Source organism: Varanus komodoensis, unplaced genomic scaffold (assembly GCF_004798865.1).
Source record: "Varanus komodoensis strain SLA01 unplaced genomic scaffold, ASM479886v1 scaffold20_1, whole genome shotgun sequence".
NCBI lineage: Eukaryota > Metazoa > Chordata > Lepidosauria > Squamata > Varanidae > Varanus > Varanus komodoensis.
The window spans coordinates 2,586,071-2,606,660 of NW_025335587.1; the positions used below are offsets into that span (position 1 = coordinate 2,586,071).

Genomic DNA, 20,590 nt, shown 5'->3' on the forward strand with positions numbered 1-20,590 from the left:
GCAACCCCATGGACAACATTCCTCCAGGCCTTCCTGTCCTCCACCATCCCCCGGAGTCCACTTAAGCTTACACCAACTGCTTCAGTGACTCCATCTAGCCACCTCATTTTCTGCCATCCCCTTCTTCTTTTGCCATCTATTGTTCCCAGCATTAGACTCTTCTCCAGGGAGTCCTTCCTTCTCATTAGGTGGCTAAAGTATTTGAGTTTCATCTTCAGGATCTGGCCTTCTAAAGAGCAGTCAGGGTTGATCTCCTCTAGGAATGACTGGTTTGATCGTCTTGCAGTCCAAGGGACTTGGAGGAGTCTCCTCCAGCACCACAATTTAAAGGCCTCAATCCTTTTCCTCTCAGCCTTCCTTATGGTCCAACTTTCACAGCCATACATTGCAAATGGAAAAACCATAGCCTTGACTATACACACTTTTGTTGGCAGGGTGATGTCTCTGCTTTTTAGTATGCTGTCTAGATTTGCCATAGCTTTTCTCCCCAGGAGCAAGCGTTTTTTAATTTCTTGGCTGCAGTCCCCGTCTGTGGTGATCTTGGAGCCCAGGAAAATAAAATCTGTCACTACCTCCATTTCTTCCCCATCTATTTGCCAGGAAGTGAGAGGACCGAATGCCATGATCTTAGTTTTCTTCATGTTGAGTTTCAAGCCAACTTTTGTGCTCTCCTCCTTCACCCGCATCAAGAGGCTCTTTTGTTCCTCTACACTCTGTGCCATTAGAGTGGTATCATCTGCATATCTGAGGTTGTTGATATTTCTCCCAGCAATCTTAATTCCAACTGGTGATTCATCTAGCCCCACCTTTCTCATGATGTGCTCTGCATATAAGTTAAAAGGCAGGGCGACAGTATACAGCCTTGCCGAACTCCTTTCTCAATTTTGAACCAATCAGTGGTTCCGTGTCCAGTTCTCACTGTTGCTTCTTGACCCGCATACAGGTTTCTCAAGAGACAAATAAGATGGTCTGGTACTCCCATCTCTTTAAGAACTTGCTACAATTTGTTGTGATCCACACAATCAAAGGCTTTAGCATAGTCAATGAAGCAGAAGTAGATGTTTTTCTGGAACTCCCTAGCTTTCTCCATGATCCAGTGTATGTTGGCAATTTGATCTTTAGTTCCTCTCCCTCTTCTAAATCCTTCCTGTACTTCTAGTAGTTCTCGGTCCACATAGTGCTGGAGCCCAGCTTGCAGAATTTTGAGCATAACTTTGCTAGCATGTGAAATGAGTGCAATGGTGCGGTAGTTTGAACATTCTTTGGCACTGCCCTTCTTTGGGATCGGAATGTAAACTGACCTTTTCCAATCCTGTGGCCACTGTTGAGTTTTCCAAAGTTGCTGGCATATTGAGTGTAGCACTTTTACTGCATCGTCTTTTAGGATTTTGAATAGCTCAACTGGAATACTGTCACCTCCACTAGTTTGTTGTTGCTCAGACTTCCTAAGGCCCATTTGACTTCACATTCCAGGATGTCTGGCTCGAGGTCAGTGACCACCCCATCATGGTTGTCAGGGACGTTAAGCTCTTTCTTGTATAGTTCTTCTGTGTAATCTTGCCCCCTCTTCTTAATCTCTTCTGCCTCTGTTAGGTCCCTGCCATTTTGGTCCTTTATCATGCCCATCTTTGCATGAAACGTTCCCTTCATATCTCCAATTTTCTTGAAGAGATCTCTGGTCCTCCCTATTCTATTGTTTTCTTCTATTTCTTTGCACTGTTCATTTAAGAAGGCATTCTTATCTCTTCTAGCTGTTCTCTGGAATTCTGCATTCAATTGTTTGTATCTTCCTCTTTCGCTTCCCTTCTTTCCTCAGCTATTTGTAAAGCTTCCTCAGACAGCCATTTTGCTTTCTTGCATTTCTTTTTCTTTGGGATGGCTTTAGTTGCTGCCTCTTGTACAATGTTGTGAACCTCTGTCCATAGTTCTTCAGGCACTCTGTCTATCAGATCTAATTCCTTAAATCTATTTGTCACCTCTACTTTATATTCATCACGGATATGATTTAGGTCAAACCTGAGTGGCCTAGTGCTTTTCCCTACTTTCTTCAATTTAAGCCTAAATTTTGCAACGAGAAGCTCATGATCTGAGCCACAGTCAGCTCCTGGTCTAGTTTTTACTGACTGTATAGAGCTTCTCCATCTTTGGCTGCAGAGCACATAGTCAATCTGATTTCTGTGTTGACCGTCTGGTGATGTCCATGTGTAGAGTCGTCTCTTGGGTTGTTGGAAAAGAGTGTTTGCTATGACCATCGTATTCTCTTGACAAAATTCTACCAGCCTGTGCCTTGCTTCATTTTGTACTCCAAGGCCAAACTTGCCTGTTATTCCGGTTAGCTTTTGGCTTCCTACTTTAGCATTCCAATCCCCCATGATGATAAGGACATCATTTTTTGGAGTTAATTCTAGAAGGTGTTGTAGGCCTTCATAGAACTGGTCAACTTCAGCCTCTTCAGCACCAGTGGTTGGGGCATAGACTTGGACTATTGTGATGTTGAATGTCTAAATAGGATAGACATAGATAATTATTCACTCTCTCACTTTATCACAAATAGGTCTTGGATGGCACAAGAAAATTGAATGGCACCAAATTCAGGAAGGGCAAAAAAAGCAGGTTGCTTACCTGTAACTGATGTTCTTCGAGTGGCCATCTGTGCAGTCACACATATGGGTGCTGTGCCTGCACAGTGCCTTTGGCCGTAAGATTGCAAGCTAATGGTTTTTGGCAGAAAAAACTCCGCTCCCCCCTCCCATAGCCTAAAAAGAGCGGAGTGTCCGCCATTTTGTTCAGTCTTTGACGACCGAACGTACGCCCCCATGTGGAAAAATTTGCAAGTATGAGATAGGAAAAAAGATCAGTACCATGAAAAAAAGGGGAAACTTTCAGTACCGACGATATGTCCACTCACCGACACTGAGTGGGGCCGGCGGGTAGGTTGTGTGACTGCACAAATGGCCACTTGAAGAACATCAGTTACAGATAAGCAACCTGCTTTTCTTCATCGTGGCCTCTGTGCATCACACATATGGGTAGATTAAGAAGCTTACCATAAAAGGAGGAGGGGAGGTGTCCTCAATGAAGAATAGATGAAAGAACGGCTCTGCCAAAGGAGCAATCCTGCCAAGCCCGAACATTTAGACGATAATGTCTGGCGAAAGTGCAAGGGTTTGCCCAAGTAGCAGCTCGGCATACATCTCAATCGGGACCCCCGATGCAAAGGCGGATGAGGCTGCAACAGCCCTAGTCGAATGGCTTCGAGGGGCTGTAGGTAAATCAATCTTAGCCAGTTGATAGGATAAGGTTATAGTATGGACTATCCACTTGGAAAGTTTCTGTGGAGTGACTGGATCACCTTGATCTCTGGTGGAATATTAAATGAATAGTCTATTTGAACGTCAAATAGATTCAGTCCTCGATCTGTCAAAGGCTAAGCAGCGCCAAACGTCAAGTGAGTGCAAGGATCTTTCTAACGGAGTCGACGGTGACGGAAAAAAGGCAGGTAAGATAATATCCTGTCCCATATGAAAAGGTGTAGCCACCTTAGGAAGAAAAGATGGGTCGAGGTGCAAAACGACCTTTTCTCTGTGAAAATTCAGGTAAGGAGGGTCGATGCGGAGAGCGCAGAGCTCACTGGCCCTTCAGGCTGATGTGACCGCAACAAGAAACGCTGTCTTCCATGAAACCAGATGCAAATCGACTGTTGCCAATGGTTCGAAAGGAGCTCTCGTAAGCACTTGCAGAACAACAGAGAGACTCCAGGTAGGCATTACTGGTCTGACTGATGGATAAGATTATGAAGTCCCTTAAGAAACCTCTTAACAGTAGATTGAGAGAAGATGGGTGATCCGTCAACTAAGCCATGATGGTAGGCTATTGCTGAAGTATACACTTTAATTGAAGATGGTTTTAATCCGGAATGGTGCAGTTCTAATAGGAACTGAAGGATTTGATGTATCGATGATGTAAATGGAGGGAACGAACGAGACTTGGCAAAGTTAGAAAACTGTCTCCATTTAGTTGTGTAGGACTTCTGTGTGGACGGCTTCAGAGCAGAATCAAGGATGTGTTGGATATCAGGATGAAAGGCTGTCAGATTCGACGGGTCAATCCTTGAATCCGATGGTACAGAAGGAAGAAATGAAGAGGAAATGCCGAACTGACTGGATTCGACAGCAGGATTTGATTCACTTGAAGTTGTCGTCAATACTGGTGGCGCAATGATAGCTATCAGATTCGCCACGCTGTTAAGTTCAATGACAGTAAATCTGGGTGGCGAAGCGTATCGCCCTGTTGGGTTATGAGGTACGGAAGCAGTGGTAGATGGAGGTATTCCCTGCGAGAGATGTCGAGCAGTGTCGCAAACCAAGCTTGGCGTGGCCACCAAGGGGCAATTAGTATCCCCGAGGCTCGATCGTATACTATCTTCACTATGACTCTCATCATAAGAGGGATTGGAGGGAAGGCGTAAAAGATCAGGTTGTTCCAGGGGATCATGAAAGCATCCCCTAAGGATCTGTCCCCGATTCCTGCTCTCAAACAGTAAGCATCGCACACCTTGTTCTGTTGGGTGGCGAATAAGTCCACGTCGGGGAACCCCCAGTGATGAAAGAGACGGTCGTGTGTCTGAGGATCTAACTCCCATTCGTGAGAGGTCTGCTGAGGAGGTCTGCTTGCACATTGTCTGTACCAGCCAGATGGACTGCCATCAGAGTAATGTCCCTCAGAATGCACCAGTCCCAAATTTTCATCGAAAGTCTGGCCAAAGTTGGTGACTTTGTTCCCCCTTGTTCGTTCAGATAGAAGACGGTGGCTATGTTGTCCAAAGTTATCTGAACAACCCGATGTTGGAGAATGTCCTCGAAAGAGCATAGGGCCTTGAATACTGCCAGCAGCTCCAGGAAGTTGATATGATTCGTGGATTCTCGACGATTCCACGTGCCTTGGGTGTATAGACCGGAGCATATCGCTCCCCATCCCAGAAGAGATGCATTGGTACCGAGGGTTATCGAAGGACATTGCGGCCTGAAGGGAACCCCAACAGGCAGATTAGCTGGTACCGACCACCAGAGCAGAGAATGGAGCACCGAGGATGGGATTCGAATCAATTTCGACGGTGAGTCTCTCTGTGGGTAGAACATCTTGTTGAAGAGGAGTTGTAATGGACGAAGTTGAAGTCTGGCGTCTGGCACCACAGCAACCGAAGAAGCCATATGCCCCAGGATCCTCTGGATGGACTTTGCCGGGACCGTCCCGTCTCGTTGCATTCGATGGATGTGGCGAGCAAGAATCTGTTGTCTGTCCCAAGGAAGGAAGGCTTTCTCCAATGTCGAATCTAGGCGGGCTCCAATGAAGGTAAGCGTCTGTGTCGGAAGAAGAGATTTCTCGGTATTAATGTGTAGGCCCAGATCATCCAACAAGGCACAGGTTGTACGAATGGATGCGAGGAGTCCCTCCCTGGATTGGGACACTAGCAGCCAATCATCAAGATACGGATAAATTTGTATGCCTTGGAGGCATAGGAAGGCACAGACAGGGTCCATACATTTGGTGGACACTCTCGGAGCAGTGGCCAGTCCAGAAGGTAAAACTGTAAATTCATAGAAATGGGGTACAACAGCAAAACGAAGGAAACGCCTATAACTCGGGTGGATTGAAATGTGGAAATAGGCGTCCTTCAAGTCCAATGAGGTGAACCAATCCTCTTTCCTTAGCAGTGGCAAAATATTTTGAAGGGTGGTCATTCAAAACTTTTTCGTCATGATAAATCGATTCAGATTACGTAAGTCCAAAATCGGACATAGACCACCATCCCGCTTCGGGATCGTAAAATATGTGGAATAGAATCCGTGGAGTCTGTCAGGTGGGGTTACTTGACGAATCACTCCTTTATGAAGAAGTTGTTGTATTTCATCAAGTAGTACTGGCGAGCATGATGTAAACTGGATCGGACTCGAAGGAGGAACGATGTCGAATTCTATCCGATAGCCGTGCTGAATGATGGACAGTACCCACCGATCAGATGTAATGGACTCCCAAATGGGGAGTCAGCTTCACAGCCGATCCCCAGATGAGAGGGGGGTGGGTATGGAAAGGAGCAGAGGAAAGGTTCGCCAGTCCTGTCAACACTGTCTCCTGTCATCGAAATGGTGGTGGCACTGCAGATAGCGTTGCTGAGGCTGTGGACGGCGGCACTGCTGTTGCTGCTGCTGTCGGTGCTGGTGCTGCTGTCTAGGCTGGCAGGACTGCCTATAAGATGGACGAGTCCATGACCACTTACGCCTGGTCTGGGTCTGTATCTTTATCTTGCGTGCCGTCATGCGGGATTCACGTAGCTTCTTCAACTTGTGGTTGGTGCGTGAGTGGAAAGCCCGGACCCGTCGAAGGGCATTTCCTCTATCCGACGTTTAGTCTCCTCCAGGAAGTTACAATTTCTTAGCCAGGCGTGTCTCTGGAGTGAAACGGCACCGACCAAGGCCCTCGAGTCCGTGTCCGCATGGTGCCTGGCTGTGGACAACTGCTGGACAGCAACCAGCATCACCTCCTTGATGAGGACCTTGGCCAGGTCACCCTGGTGGTCTGGGAGGGTCAAGGCGACGTTGTGGAGGCGTTGCATTATAAAGTATTGATACCTTGCCAACATCGCCTCGTAATTTGAAATTCGCAGCTCCAGGCCTGAGGCAGGGTAGACTCGCCTGGCCAGGAAGTCGATCTTTCGGCCCTCCTTATCCCTTGGTGCAGTGTGTCCTCTCGCCTCTCTGCCCTGGGAGGACTCCACCACGACCGAGTTCGGCTTGGGGTGGCGGAGGAGGAAGGGGATATTCTCCTCCCGAACCCGGTACATGGATTCGTACGTCCGAGACGTGGGTCGAGGGTGAGAGGGCAAGTCCCAGGGCTGCGTCATCGCTTGCCGTAAGGTGGTGATCAGTGGCAGGATGACCGATGTGGACTGTTCATAAAACTTGTCCATAGTCGGTCCCAGACGCTGGACGGCATCGATGTCGAGGGACTGGACAAGCCAGGACATCAGCTCTGCGAAGGAGACATGCCATTCATCTGATGACACAGGGCCCTGGGAGGTCACAGTGACGTCAGGGGAGGTTGAATCGACCTCCGAATCGTCGGAGTCAGCACCGTAATACGGGGGAGCCGATGAGGAGAAGGAGCGGCTACTTCCATCCCGAGGAGGTATCGGGGATGCACACCTTGGGTACGAAGACTGTGGTCGGTCACGGGACGGTGGTGAAGACCGACCTCTAGGAGCGGGATAGTACCCAATGGAGAGCGGATCGCCCCAGGCGTGATAGTATGGATGACGCCATCCCTCCGAGCGCTGCTCCATGGAGTGACTCCTCCAGCTCCTAGGCAGGGACATCTCCACATCTGTCTCCATTGTGGCTGTGGGCACAGGTGTGGGTGACCTAGCCCACACCTGCGACTTAGCCCTAGGGGTGGAGTCCTGAATTTCCCCATCAGAAATTGAGCCTCTTTGCAGAGTTGGAAGAGGCCCAGCAGGAAGGTCAGCCACACGGTGAGGGGACCCTTGAGGGGTAACCCTCATAGTCTCCTGAAGCACTGGGTCGGGTGGAGTCGGTACAGTAAGTGCCGCCGGTACTGAGGGGGCCGTCGAATCCGAGTCCCAGTGTCGAGGACGCTCCGGATCCTTCGGTTTCTTGGAAGGTTGAGGAGACTTCTCCTTCCTGGCCTTCTTATGGCCTGCTGATTTGTCAGGTTCGGCATGCTTGCACTTTTCATACTTCTTCCTGGGAGCAGCAGGCGGAACCACCATAGCAGACGTGCGTTCGTCCGAAGGGCGTGAGGGTGGGGCCACTGAAGCGGAGCCAGGCTTCGGAACAGCAACAAGCGGGTCGGACTACATGAGAGCCCGATCCCATAGGAGCCTCCGGAGGCGATTCTCACGATTCTTCCTGGCCTGCTTAGAGAAGGCCAGGCAGTGAGAGCATTTATCGGTCCTATGCCCCTCCCCCAAGCAGAGGAGGCATAGGTCATGCGGGTTGGTTGGAGACATTTTTGATCTGCACTCCGTGCATTTGCGGAAAGCCGCTCGCTGCGCCATCGCAAGAAAGAGAAAAAAGGGAGATAGAGCAGAGGGTAAGTATATATTTTTGGTTTTTTTTTTTTAGATAGAAGATCGAAAGAAAGGTAGAATGATAGAGAAAAACTACAAGAACTATACAAAGTAGAGGAACTAACAAGAACTAGAAGAAATACTGGGGCTATAACAACTGGGAGAACAATCGAGAAGAAGAACAGGCTAGACGAGCAACGGTCAGAGCGAGAGTGAAAGCAGCACGAGGCACAACAAACAGCGGTCGCAAAGGCTGAACAAAATGGCGGACGCTCCACTTTTTATAGACTATGGGGAAGGGGGAGCAGAGCTTTTTCCCGCCAAAAACCATTAGCTTGCAATCTTCATAAATGTATGGCACTTAGAAGCACGAAAGTTATTTTGATTATTATCACAGATGGATTTCTTTAAAAGAATCAGTCAAAGTAATTATATCTATCAGCCACAACTTGTAAGCCGCCCCAAGGCTTCGGCGAATGGGGCGGCATAAAAATGTTTTAATAAATAAATAAATAAATAAATAAATAATAAACTTAGCTTGATCAACTGCAAAGGCAAAATTGAATCTTCCTACTGCAAAACAACATACATAATCAAAGAATCAGAAGGTGGAGAACAAACCACAGGAGACAGCTCTTATCATCATATCCTACCTGTGAGCTTCCACTGGCATCTGGATTACTGCTGTGGAATTATGGTCTACAGGAACCATGTGCTAAACCAACAACTCACCATTCTTATACATAATAAGGTAATAAAACGTTGCAACATAGTGTTTTGTTCCTTTCCACCTCAAGCTCCTGTCTCTAGTACCAGACATATACCCACAATATCGACATCTGCCACTTTGATTAAATTTTTGGTTAAAATTAAAGCCAAAAAAAGGGAAGAAGGATGAGGCCAGAAGGGTTCTTAAGCCATCATCTATCATGAGGTCACCAGACACAATCTGGTCCTAAATCAAATGAAATCCTTTTCTTGGCTGAACGAACTGTACTCTTTCAGTAAGATAAAATTTATTTTAACTACAGTTTTGAAGTTGAAGATAGAGAAATAGATTTCCTCTCTCTTTGTTTATTTAAACTGCTGTTGGAATTGACTAATTAAAGGGATTTTAAAATCCATAATACTCTAAACAGAGCAAACTGGTTCTGAATTATTAAGCAACATTTTAGATGCATTTGAATAACCTTATGTGACTCAGCTGCTACCTGATCCTAAGCTACAGCTTCAACAAATAAATGTAAAATACTGTAGAATTCTTAGCTTACTGAGGCCTCCAGATACAGTAAATAAAGAGCTTAAGTCTCTAGTACAAAGTCTATAAAAGACATACTTTGTGATAAATGGATTTCACCAGTGCACATTTAAAGAGGAAATGCAGAACGGGAAAGAAAATATAAGGTTTAAATTTGATTTCAAAAGATCCTTGCAGGTGCAGACAGTTAAGACTTTTCAGTGTTCTTGGGAGATATTAAGGGGCTTCACCCTGTGTTTCAAATACTATACAAAATACAGTGCCATAGAAATTCTGAGTGATCATCAGAATTGTCTTCTTTGGCCATGTGATCTTGGCAATAAAGGGTATCACTAGAAAAAATCCAAAATAAACAGGCAATACTCCTATAAGTGACCTCAGATATTCCAGTAGGTCATAATAATTACCTTACTTTTTCTTTGGATTTTTCCCATAATGGATTGACACAGGATGGATACAGGATAGGCTTTCCATATAAAGAAGGGCTGTGTTCACAGAGGGTCTTTTTACACAATTTTGGGGTATTCCATTTCCTGCATACACCATAGTTCACCCATCCTTGAACTCTGCTGCATTTTCATAGAACTGGACGGGTGACGGAAGTCCCACCCATGCAATTGATCCAGTGTAATTTTGGGTCCAAACTCTGGTCTGCTGTTGAGACTTCTTTCAGTGTGTAAGTTCAATTACATTTTTTTAATTTCATCTATTCCTCTTTCAGATTCAATTGGATATAGCAATATTCACTTGACCTTTTACTTTATTTCTTGTAGTTCAGGTACTTATAGTACCTTGCAAAAGTATTAACTCCCTTTGACTTTTCCATATTTTATGGTGTTCATACCTTCAATTGAAATAGATTTAATTGGCGTTGTTATACATTAATGTGCATTGATACACGACATTGTAAAGGTGCAAAATATTTTTTATTGTGGTATAACAGTTAAATAAGCAAAAACAATCTGGCATTTGTTGGTTGCATAAGCATTCACACACCCTTAATTTGCTGTGACATGTGAAGAAAGCCATTGCTAAACAAACCCAATATCACAGTACTATTGGAATTTGCTAAATGGAGTATGAGAGACACAGTACATCTGGAAATTGGTTCTCTGGTCTGATAGGCCAAAATTGAACTTTTTTGCCTTGATGGAAAATGCTATTTGTGATGGAAAGTCAGTAGTGATTAATGTCTATGGTGAAGAATGGCAGTGGCAGCATCATGTGGTGGGAGATTCTCCTTGGCAAGAGGTGGGAACTAGTCGGGATTAAGGACAAGAGAGATGAAGCCAATTATAGGAAACACAGTAGAGGAAAACCTGATCTAGTCTGCAAGGGATCTGGAACCAGTGTGGAGGTTCACCTTCCAGCAGGACAATGATCCTGAACACACAGACACTTTAGCAGTCTAAAAACAGGATCCTGAATGCCTCAGATTGGTCCAGTCAAAACCTAGACCTCTATCCATGTTGAATGTTGTTGTTCAGCAACAGTCCCAATCCAAATGACAGTACTGGAACCATTTTTTCCATGAAGAATGTCAAACACTGCAGTATCCAGATGTGCAAAGCTAACCCCCCCCCCCCCAAGAAGCCTCATAGCTATAACTGCCGTCCAATGTACTTCTATCAAGTATTAACCTGGTGGGGGGTGGGTAAATACTTAGGCAACCAGAAGTGACAGTTTGGTTTTGTTGACTGTAGTTTCATGCCACAATACAAATATTTTGAACCTTCACACTGTTGAATATCAAGCAGTAACAAAGTCAATTAAATCCATTTCAGTTTGAGGCAGTAGCACAACAAACATACCACATTTTGCAAATGTGGAAAAGTCAGAAGAGGGTGGATACTTCTGCAATCTGTATATAGTCAGGGTGGGTGCTCAATCTGTTCTGGATGGGATTGCAATCCCCTTAAAGGAGCAGATTTGTAGTCCAGAGGTGGTCCTGGATCCAGCTTGTGATCTACCTGGGGCTCAGCTGTCCTCAGTGGCACAGAGTGGCTTCTACCGCATTCAGCTGGTGACCTAGCTATGCCACCAAGACATAGATTATCTGGACAAGGATAATATAATTTCATTAATCTATGATTTGGTGAATTCCAAGTGAGAATACTGATACACACTGTGTGGAACTGCCCTTGAAGACTGGAAGCTGCAGCTTGTGCAAAAAGTCTAATAACACCAACTCAGGCCTGCTTGCATTGGCCACTTAATTCAAGGTGGTTTTAATTTATAAAGCCCTATACAGCTTGGGACCTCAATAACTGATGGAATACCTCTCCCAACCTCTATATACCTGGACCCTATTATCAACATCTTCTCCAATTACCACCTTCAAGGGAGACCCAGGAAGAGGCAATGAGAAGGGCCTTTTCAGTCATGGGCCCCCAATTATGGATTTCCCTACTGAGGTCCACCTGGCACCAGGTTAAAACTACCCTCTATTTCCAGGAATTTAATGGTATTTAATTGGCATATGATAGGTTCTGTCTGGTATTTTAAATTTGGTCTAGGTTTTAATGAAAATGTTTTAAATGTTAAACTGTACTTTACTGTTACAGATTTTTAGCTGTTTTAATTTATGTACTAGAATTTTATACTGTACTTAATTGCATTTGTATTTTTAATTTATCTTTTGTATTTCATTATTTGTTGTGAATTTCTATATCAGTACTGAATGATAAAGAAATGAATTAAGCATATAAATATATAAAATTACATATATTCAATATTATCAAAATTAATGTTAATACCATGTAGGCCTCTACCTTTTGCTATATGAAAATTGGCAAACATGTTTTTATTTATTTTCATATTTTAGTAAAACTAGGAAACCACCAGTTTCCCCTTGCAATTTCACTGGAAGGACAGCACAGTGAATAGCATAGCCTTAATAGCTAGTCATTGCATGTTTTTAAGTGCCCTGGAATGTCACTGCTGTTTTGAGAACTACAAGTTATCTCTAGGAAAGGTTAATCTTACTATTTACTCTACTGCAGAAGTTTGTATTTACAATAGGGTTATGATACTGACTTTGTCAGCCAAGGATGTCTGTGAAAGTGATTGGAATGTACAAAGAGAAATTAATGAATTCATATTTACTGGAGAAGTGAACATATTTCAATATTTTATTGGGATACCTGGCCTGGTATCTTTACTCTTATATTCTGCTACAGACAACCATTTCAGCAAAGTAGTACATTGTACTCCAAACAACCTTAGAAATTTCAATAACTTGAGATAGGATTTCTATAACAAGGGATCAATGTTGTATCACATTTCTGATTTGCTGAATATTTAAGAGACTTCATTGGGATTTGTGGGTTCCTTGGTACCCATACTCCAAGGTCAAAAGTTCAACAGAACAGACAACATTTAACAAGTACAACATAGCTCGCTTCAAACCATGATGGAGAATGAAGAACAAAATTGACAGTGGTAGATCTTTCCCTTTCTGGCTGGAGTGGATCATGAACTTGGAAAAGAGCCTTCCTTTTTCAGTGATATGTGGGCAGAAGCAAGAAGGAGGCTTTTTCAATTACAGCAAGCAGTGTGACCACCAGCATAGCATGGTCATTCAGGTGACCTGATCGAGCTAAGGAGATCTGCAAGTGTGAGCTGGCTAAACTCAGATGTGAAGTCTTTCTACTTGATTACACAAACACACACACAATTATAGTTACAGACCATCCAACAGCTAAAATGTTCCTGGCAGTTCACAATGTAATAATGTATAATAAAACATGTTAATATAAAAAATCAGTGCTAATACTACCAGAGCCCAATAAAAATTAATATGGAAAAGCCCCATCATATGCCACCGGATACTTGGAAAAGAGAGTGATGTGAGGCCCTGTAAAGGATTTGATTGCTTTCAGAGATGCTGCTACGGTGCTACATATGACTGGCCATGTGACACAGTGATGCCATCATGCTGGGTACATTGTCCCTGAAGGACTGAGTTACACATTCACCAGGTAAATACTTAAAAATATATATTATTATGCTGAAAATGTTGCCAGGAGGGACAGTGAACAGGGTTGCCCAGGTGGAGAAGGTACACTCTGTGCAGAGTTCCCCCATTCCAGAAACTCTTTTTTTCTACACAAAAGATCATTAAACACAGCTTTCTTCCTTCCAACAGCACTCTGCTAGTTGTTCCTGCAGCTGCAGGTAGACCAGCATATCACACTTTTATCATGTAAGCTAAAGCCACTGACATACTATGTGACAAAATTAAGAGAGGTAACCTAGGCAGATTATCTTCTTTATAGTCAGGATGGCATTTGATCATAACATACTTGTGGTAAGCTCCATTTGACCTTCAGAATGAGTTTATAGTCTATCAAGACATTAGAGAACCAGTATAAAAATAGGAGAGCAACAAAGCCTTGGTGTGGTTCTGAAGAAAAAGCCATATAGCTTTATGACATTGTGGCAGCATTTTCATTTCAATGATACTAAAATTGTTCCTGTAGGACAAGGCCTTCCAACTTTTCTGGACACGTGCCATTTTGAGAAATTGCTGTGAGCCCCATGGAGGATATGCCTTATTACTTTGTAGCTTCCATAGAGGCCTAGCTAGTCAAGAGTTGGGGGAAGAGAAATATCGAGGCTAGAAGCTAGGAGAGGGAAATGAAAGGAGTTGCATACGGTTCCACCCAACCTACATTCATCCGCACAGACCATTTCCCCTTTTTCATTTTCCTTTTCATTCCTAGTCTCTGCCTATTTCTTTCCCCCAGTCTTTCCCTATTTCTTTCTCACTATTTATCCCCCATGTCCATAGCTTTTTTCTTTTTTCCCTTCTTAGCCCCTAGTCTCATTCCTTCTTTCCCACCTACCTCTTTACCTTCTATTTCTCTCTCTCCTAGCCTCTAGCCTCACCATTTCCTCTTCCATCCTCCTCTCTGCCTTGCTTTCCCTTATCCTCTGATTAGCAGCAAGTTTAGGAACAAAAAGAAGAACTGCACATCCTAAAGTTTTTCAATGTTTTTCCCCATTTAAAGGCAGTCATACACCAAGGTGATGAACTGCTCTTCATTACCGTATTTATTTCTGTGTGCAACTCAGTTTGCAAAGGCATTCTTCCAAGACAAAAGTGGTAGGTGCCCGCAGCTCACTAGTTCATCCTGGAATGTGCTCAGCCTCCCAGAAAGAACAAAAAGGCAGACTGGAAGAGGTAAGCCATGTCCTGGGCATCTAGACAGCATTGTGGAAAGCATGGGGGTATTTTGCTTGTGCTGTGTGTGGGGGTTTTGCCCCGTGTGTGTGACTTGGTTTGTTTTGGCACAGTATGTTTTCTTCTGTGGGTTTGTTTTGTCTGGGTTGTGCACATGGCTCTGTGGTGCATCTAGTTCCCCGAGTATCACTAGTTTCTGTTCTGTGAAATGAGTACTTTGGGGAAAATATGTGATTTAGCATTTGGTCTTGTTTACCTGTTTCTGTACACCATTAGATTGTCTTCTGTGAAGAGACTGTTTTTGTATTCTGGAGCTCACCCTCATTTTTTCCCTTGCACTTTGGTTCGTGGGTAAGTTATCAGTTTGTATTCTTGGAAACGAGTATTTTGTGCTATGTCCACCATGGCAGTCATTTTATGACTAGGAAAACTCCCACAGCAGCCATTTTGTGAGAGTGTCCACAACACTCTCATAACATTCCAAAAAGATTGAAGACTCTTTATCTTACAATAGAATATTGTTTCTTAAAAATAAAGCAATTGAAAGATTCTAGAGGCATTTTACTATATAAATGACTTTTTTTAATGTACTAAGAACTTATAACATTATTCAAAACACACATAAAATATCAGAAAAGAATTTTAAAATATTTCATAGAGCCATAGAACAGTAGGGGCCAAGAAGGTATTGGGTCCATCCCTGCTCAATGCAGGACTCCAAATTAAACCACCCCCTCAGATGGTTGTTCAGCTGCACAATTTAAAATTAAGAACATCATATGAAATGCAAAGTATTTATTTCAGCTTGTTTCAAGAAAGTTAGAATAACTATAATATGGCAACCATTTCTACATGACTATTTTCCCTTTAGTTCCACTAAAAATGAGATTACATGCTTGTATGGGATAAACCTAATTAGCGGATAATGTGATTCTCTCATGGACATTTTATACTGTCTACAAGAGTCGATTCATCTGTATCACACATTTTTCTTTGTTGTTTTGAAAGGGGAATGTAAATTAAATACAAAAAACAAACATGCTTCTTTTTGTAAGACTTCTTTCTCATGTTAGTCTAGAAATTCTCCAGTTACAGAAAACAGGAATTGATGAAAAAAACAAAGATTGACATAATTGTTTTGGTATATTATGAAAAACACTTTTCAATGAACATACAATGAATCTAGGTGAAATGCAAACTTAACAAAAAGTTTGGATCTGGAGTGAATAATATACATTAAGATGTCTCTTGGAGAATTGCTAGCCATGACTCCCAGTCCAAAACACTTCCATAGACATTAAGCTAAAGTTCAGAACTTCAGACCTAATACAGTTGAATGTTTGCTTGTGATATCAAAACATGGCTTTCTTCGTGTTGGCCATTCACCCTTCTGGGAAAGATACACATGAATTTTGGAAAAGTCATCAACACTTTTACATCCTGGTCTGCTTTTCTGTTATTTTATTGCATTGTGTTTTAATATTGGTTTTATGACTTTCTGTTTATTTAATTTTACGTAATGATGTTGTGTGTTTTTTTAATTGTTTTAGGGTGCATCCTATGCCTATTTAGAGAAAGGAAAAGGCCTACAATCTCATGCAAGCTAGAGCATTGGGAATGGCAGGCCTTTAATTCTACCTAAACATACACAGAACTGTTTGTTTAGAAACTTATAATATTATTATACAGTTGCTTTATCAATTGTGAGCTACCTAAAAGGAGGAATAAAAATATATGGGTTTGGTGTGGATTTCACATCAGGTCTCTGAGCCAACAGAAAGGAGAGATTATTTTTGCTGCTTCCTGCAACCTGTACATTTATACCCACACTCTTCCTCAGAAAAGGCTCTCCCATTTCTGAGGAACAGTTTTTAGGTGTTGTACAGGACTGTAGGGGAAATGGCAAAATCAGCTTTCATTAGCAGGACACACACTGTATCTACAGCAAAACTAGATCAGCCTTGGAGCTGGCACTGTTAATTGGGAACAAAGGAAGCCCAATAAGTGAATCTAAGTGGGGGTGGAGGTAGAGAACATAAAAAACTAGCTGCAGGATTTCTTGTTAATCTATTTATTTGTATTTGTTTTATGATTTATACTGCACTGAAATGTCATATTGAGTAGTGGCATCACAATGTTTTAAATAAATAAATACTACTGCCTGCCCTAAGCTTTCAAGATTAAGTGAATGATTAACTGATCTATACAAATAAATATACAGTAATGCTACAAGATTGATTGTGAATTAGTTGCTTAAAGCTGTTCTACAGCAGCCAGGTGTTTCATCCTATTTAAGAAATGGTTAACATTTACAATTTCTTAATCACATAGCATCTTATGCAATTAGACCTGGAGTATCCTCAGCTCCCCATGAAAGCCTTTTGAAGTCAAAAGCTCCATTATCTTGCAGAAACTGCTCAAAGTGTTGCAGGATGAAGCCCTTAACTTTGTAATTAAAATCATCTACCTGATGCTGCACTGCAGTGGCTGATCACCATCATCCAGACTGGGAAAAGGGTATTCCATACTTAATTACACAGCTGTTCCGTAGGATTACAGATCCATTTTTTTAAAGAGCACACCAGCATCTTAAGAAATCTTATTTATTCAGTAATAGGAGAGTATTCTTCTCTGAGAAATATTCTGAGTACTACAGAAGAAATTTGAAGGGAAAATGATCTATATATCTTGCTGGAGGAAAGTAGCATTACACTTTCAGCTTTTGACTAAGATCAGAGTGAAATGATAGGGAACCCAGAAGGAAAAGTATGGGGCTATATCTTCTTTCATTTGTTTCGATTGCAGGCTGGAGAGAATTACTGCAGGACATATAACATGGAAGTAATTTGTAGATAAATGTAACCTTATGTTTCTAAGAAATGTATACTGGGATGCTCACAATTATAGTACTAGGGGTGGTGCTAGGTACCTAAAAGATAAGGCTAAGGTCTAGAAAAGAAAAAATGTACAATTTTGCATATGCTATATGCATAATTATAAATAATTAATATAATTTAAATTTTATAGAATGTAAGCTACTTAACCTTTTGCTTGCTTTCAGTATGGAACTGTGCAACATCCCAATTAGGGTTTGTTTAAAACTTACCTTCACATACCCACACATTTCCTTGATCTTTCAGGCTCAAATTCAGATAGAAAGGATGGAGTGCCTGGGACCAGACAAGAGCTTCAGGGCTTCTTAAACATTTACTGATTGCAAACTGAACATGACACACTGGAGCATGTGAGAATATACTGCAGAGAATAATAAACTATGGCTCTAAGTTTTCAAATTTAACATAATTACTAGGGAGTAACCCCCATTAAATTTAGTGGACATTACTTCTGAGTAAATCATTATTCAGTCTTCTATCCACTCCACTTCACTATCAAGCACTGAACAAAAACCTCAACGCTAGAGGGATTTTTTGTTTTTGGTTGCTCTTGGTGTCCAGACCAGGTGAGGAAGCAGAGACAATAGCTGCCAAAGGGGACTACTCATTTTATTTTAAATACCTTATTTTTATAGAGCCTTTGATTCCAGAACTCATTTTTTACTTTTCCTGAGCTCTAATTTCTTGAAATCCTAAACTCTACATCAGATATTTCAATATTAAGTTCTCGCAACTGCTAGAATCATATACCACTTCAAGTACCCAAATGCATAATTGGATGTCTTTCTTAGAACCAGCAACAATTCCCAATAAAAGTATTGCCCAGTTGTAGACGTTGGAGTGTTATAACTCATAAACCAGCATGCTTGATTTAATGTCTGATTTCTTGTTTTTTAAATTATCAAAGTTATCAGTCCTCAGATTTATATCTAAAGTCAGATATTGGAACAATATTCAGGGTGGATAAGGCACTCTGCAGTTCTGAGAACATTTATAAGAACTCCTATCCTACATACACATTCATCATTCAGGAACAGATTTCACTGAATTTACTTCTAAGCAAACATGTTTAGTGAATTTGATGCAATTCTGAACATGTTTTGCCATCCACAGATCTCCTTGAATGCCCAGTTGTACAAGTCTCTACACTGATGCCTGAGGGTTGGTTCAAATACAGTTTTCTACCTGAGACAGAGGAACAGATAGTGCTTCCATCCACAGGACCCATCCTGGTGCACAGTAGTACTCAAAGTCAATCAAGTTGTTTTGTTCCCTGAGGCAATAAATCTTAGAAATACCTCTCCTCTTCTCCAGCAATGGAAATATAAAATCAATTAATAAATTAAATAATGAATAATTTCCTTTTTCATGAAATCCTGAATTACCTATCTGCAGCAGATGCCTCAGGGTCTAAAGTAAGTGTGTGTGTAGAATATGGACACTACTTTTTGTAAAAAAAGAAAATGGATGCAGAGAAGAGGAGGCCCCATTCGGGGTGGGGGGCATCAGGTAGAAAGATTCAAAAGAGGCAGCAGCAGGGAAGCACATATGAGCAAAAAGCCAGCTAGTCCAAGAGGGTGTTCTTACATTTGTATTTAAGCAAGTGCCTTTTTCTCCAATTTCATGAAAAACATCTTTCAAAATAACTTTCTGTACAGTAGTCTATGAAAGCTTATTGTGCCACAGTACATTTATGAGTTTTAAGGAGCCACAAGGCATTGTGACTCTTGAACACAATATTTATTTATTTTATTTATTAGAACATTTCTATGCCGCCCCTTGCCGAAGCCTCGGGGCGGCTTACAACACAATAAAATACAAAAATAACAATATAAAACTAAAATTAACAATATAAAATAAATATAAAATATAAAAGAAGTTGCCCTGGCCAGATAAATAAGCAAATATTGTTAACAATTAAAATGACGTTTAAATAAAAAGGTCTTCACCTGGCGCCGAAAAACAAATAACGATGGTGCCAGGCGGCCCTCTCTAGGGAGCACATTCCATAGATTGGGTGCCACCGCAGAGAAAGCCCTCCTCCGAGTACCTACCCTCCTAATTTCTTTCACGGAGGGTTCCTGGAGAAGGGCCTCTCCCGCAGATCTCAAGGGGCGGCCGGGCATATATGGATGTAAGTGCTCCTTCAGGTAACCAGGACCCAAGCCGTTCAGGGCTTTATAGGTCATAACCAACATCTTGAATTGGGCCCGGACTTCAATGGGAAGCCAGTGAAGCTGACGGAGGACTGGAGTCATGTGAACATAACGCCCCGTCCCCGTCAGCAACCTGGCAGCTCTATTTTGAACCAACTGAAGTATCCGGACCGTCTTCAAGGGAAGCCCCACGTGAAGCGTGTTACAGAAGTCAAGGCGGGAAGTCACCAGCGCGTGTGTCACCGTCGCCAGGCAGTCGTACTCCAGGTAGGGGCACAGCTGATTAATCAGCCAAAGCTGAAGGAAAGCGCTCCTCGCCACCGCTGTCACCTGAGCTTCCAATGAAAGCTCCGGGTCGAGGAGCACTCCTAAGCTGCGGACCTTGTCCCTAAGAGGGAGTGCAACCCCATTCAGGACCAGGTCAAATCCACCCTCTCCGAAGCCCGATCCGCCAACCAACAGGACCTCCGTCTTGTCTGGATTGAGCTTCAGTTTATTGGCTCTCATCCAGCCCAATAGAGCAAGATGCCCCTATACTACTCTCATATCTATTCACTCTTCTCTACCTTACTGCAAAGTCAGAAGTCTTCGAATTACACAACTTTTTTGGCAGATTTTTGGTTGTCAAGATTGTAAATGAATAGCTAGGTGTTAGAGGATCAATTTGGGATAGAAATGGCTTCTGAGGCAAAGGTGTACTGGGCCTTGATAATAATATCACTTTGCCTGCAAAAGGAAGAAGCACAGAAACCTGGCTCATAACTGTAGTCAGTTTCAGAAACTGCACAGTTTCTAAGGCGCATTTCCAGACAATAGTCCTAAGGAGATCAACTTGATGCAATGTGCCCGTTTTGTGAATACTTGACAATGCGGACAAGTCTCCACTGTCTTTCTCCTAGACAAATTAGGCACAAGAAGTGGTCATAAGTTCTAGGAGTTTATTCACTTTTTGGGAAGCTGCCTTTAAAACCATACTGCTTACAGGAATGTGACTGAAAGACAGACAAATTA

General features: G+C 42.5%; 1 protein-coding gene and 1 long non-coding RNA gene across 3 annotated transcripts in view; both read right to left on the minus strand.

Annotated features, from left to right (window-relative positions):
* The window catches only part of FAF1 (Fas associated factor 1), a 238,966-nt gene that overhangs the window by 13,361 nt on the left and 205,015 nt on the right, over window positions 1–20,590 (minus strand). The window lies entirely within an intron of this gene.
* LOC123023324 lies at window positions 8,145–19,249 on the minus strand. Its single transcript, XR_006414701.1, has 2 exons — window positions 17,636–19,249; window positions 8,145–15,919 (listed from the first exon to the last, which is right to left on the minus strand). It is a non-coding gene; the product is annotated as an uncharacterized LOC123023324 (long non-coding RNA).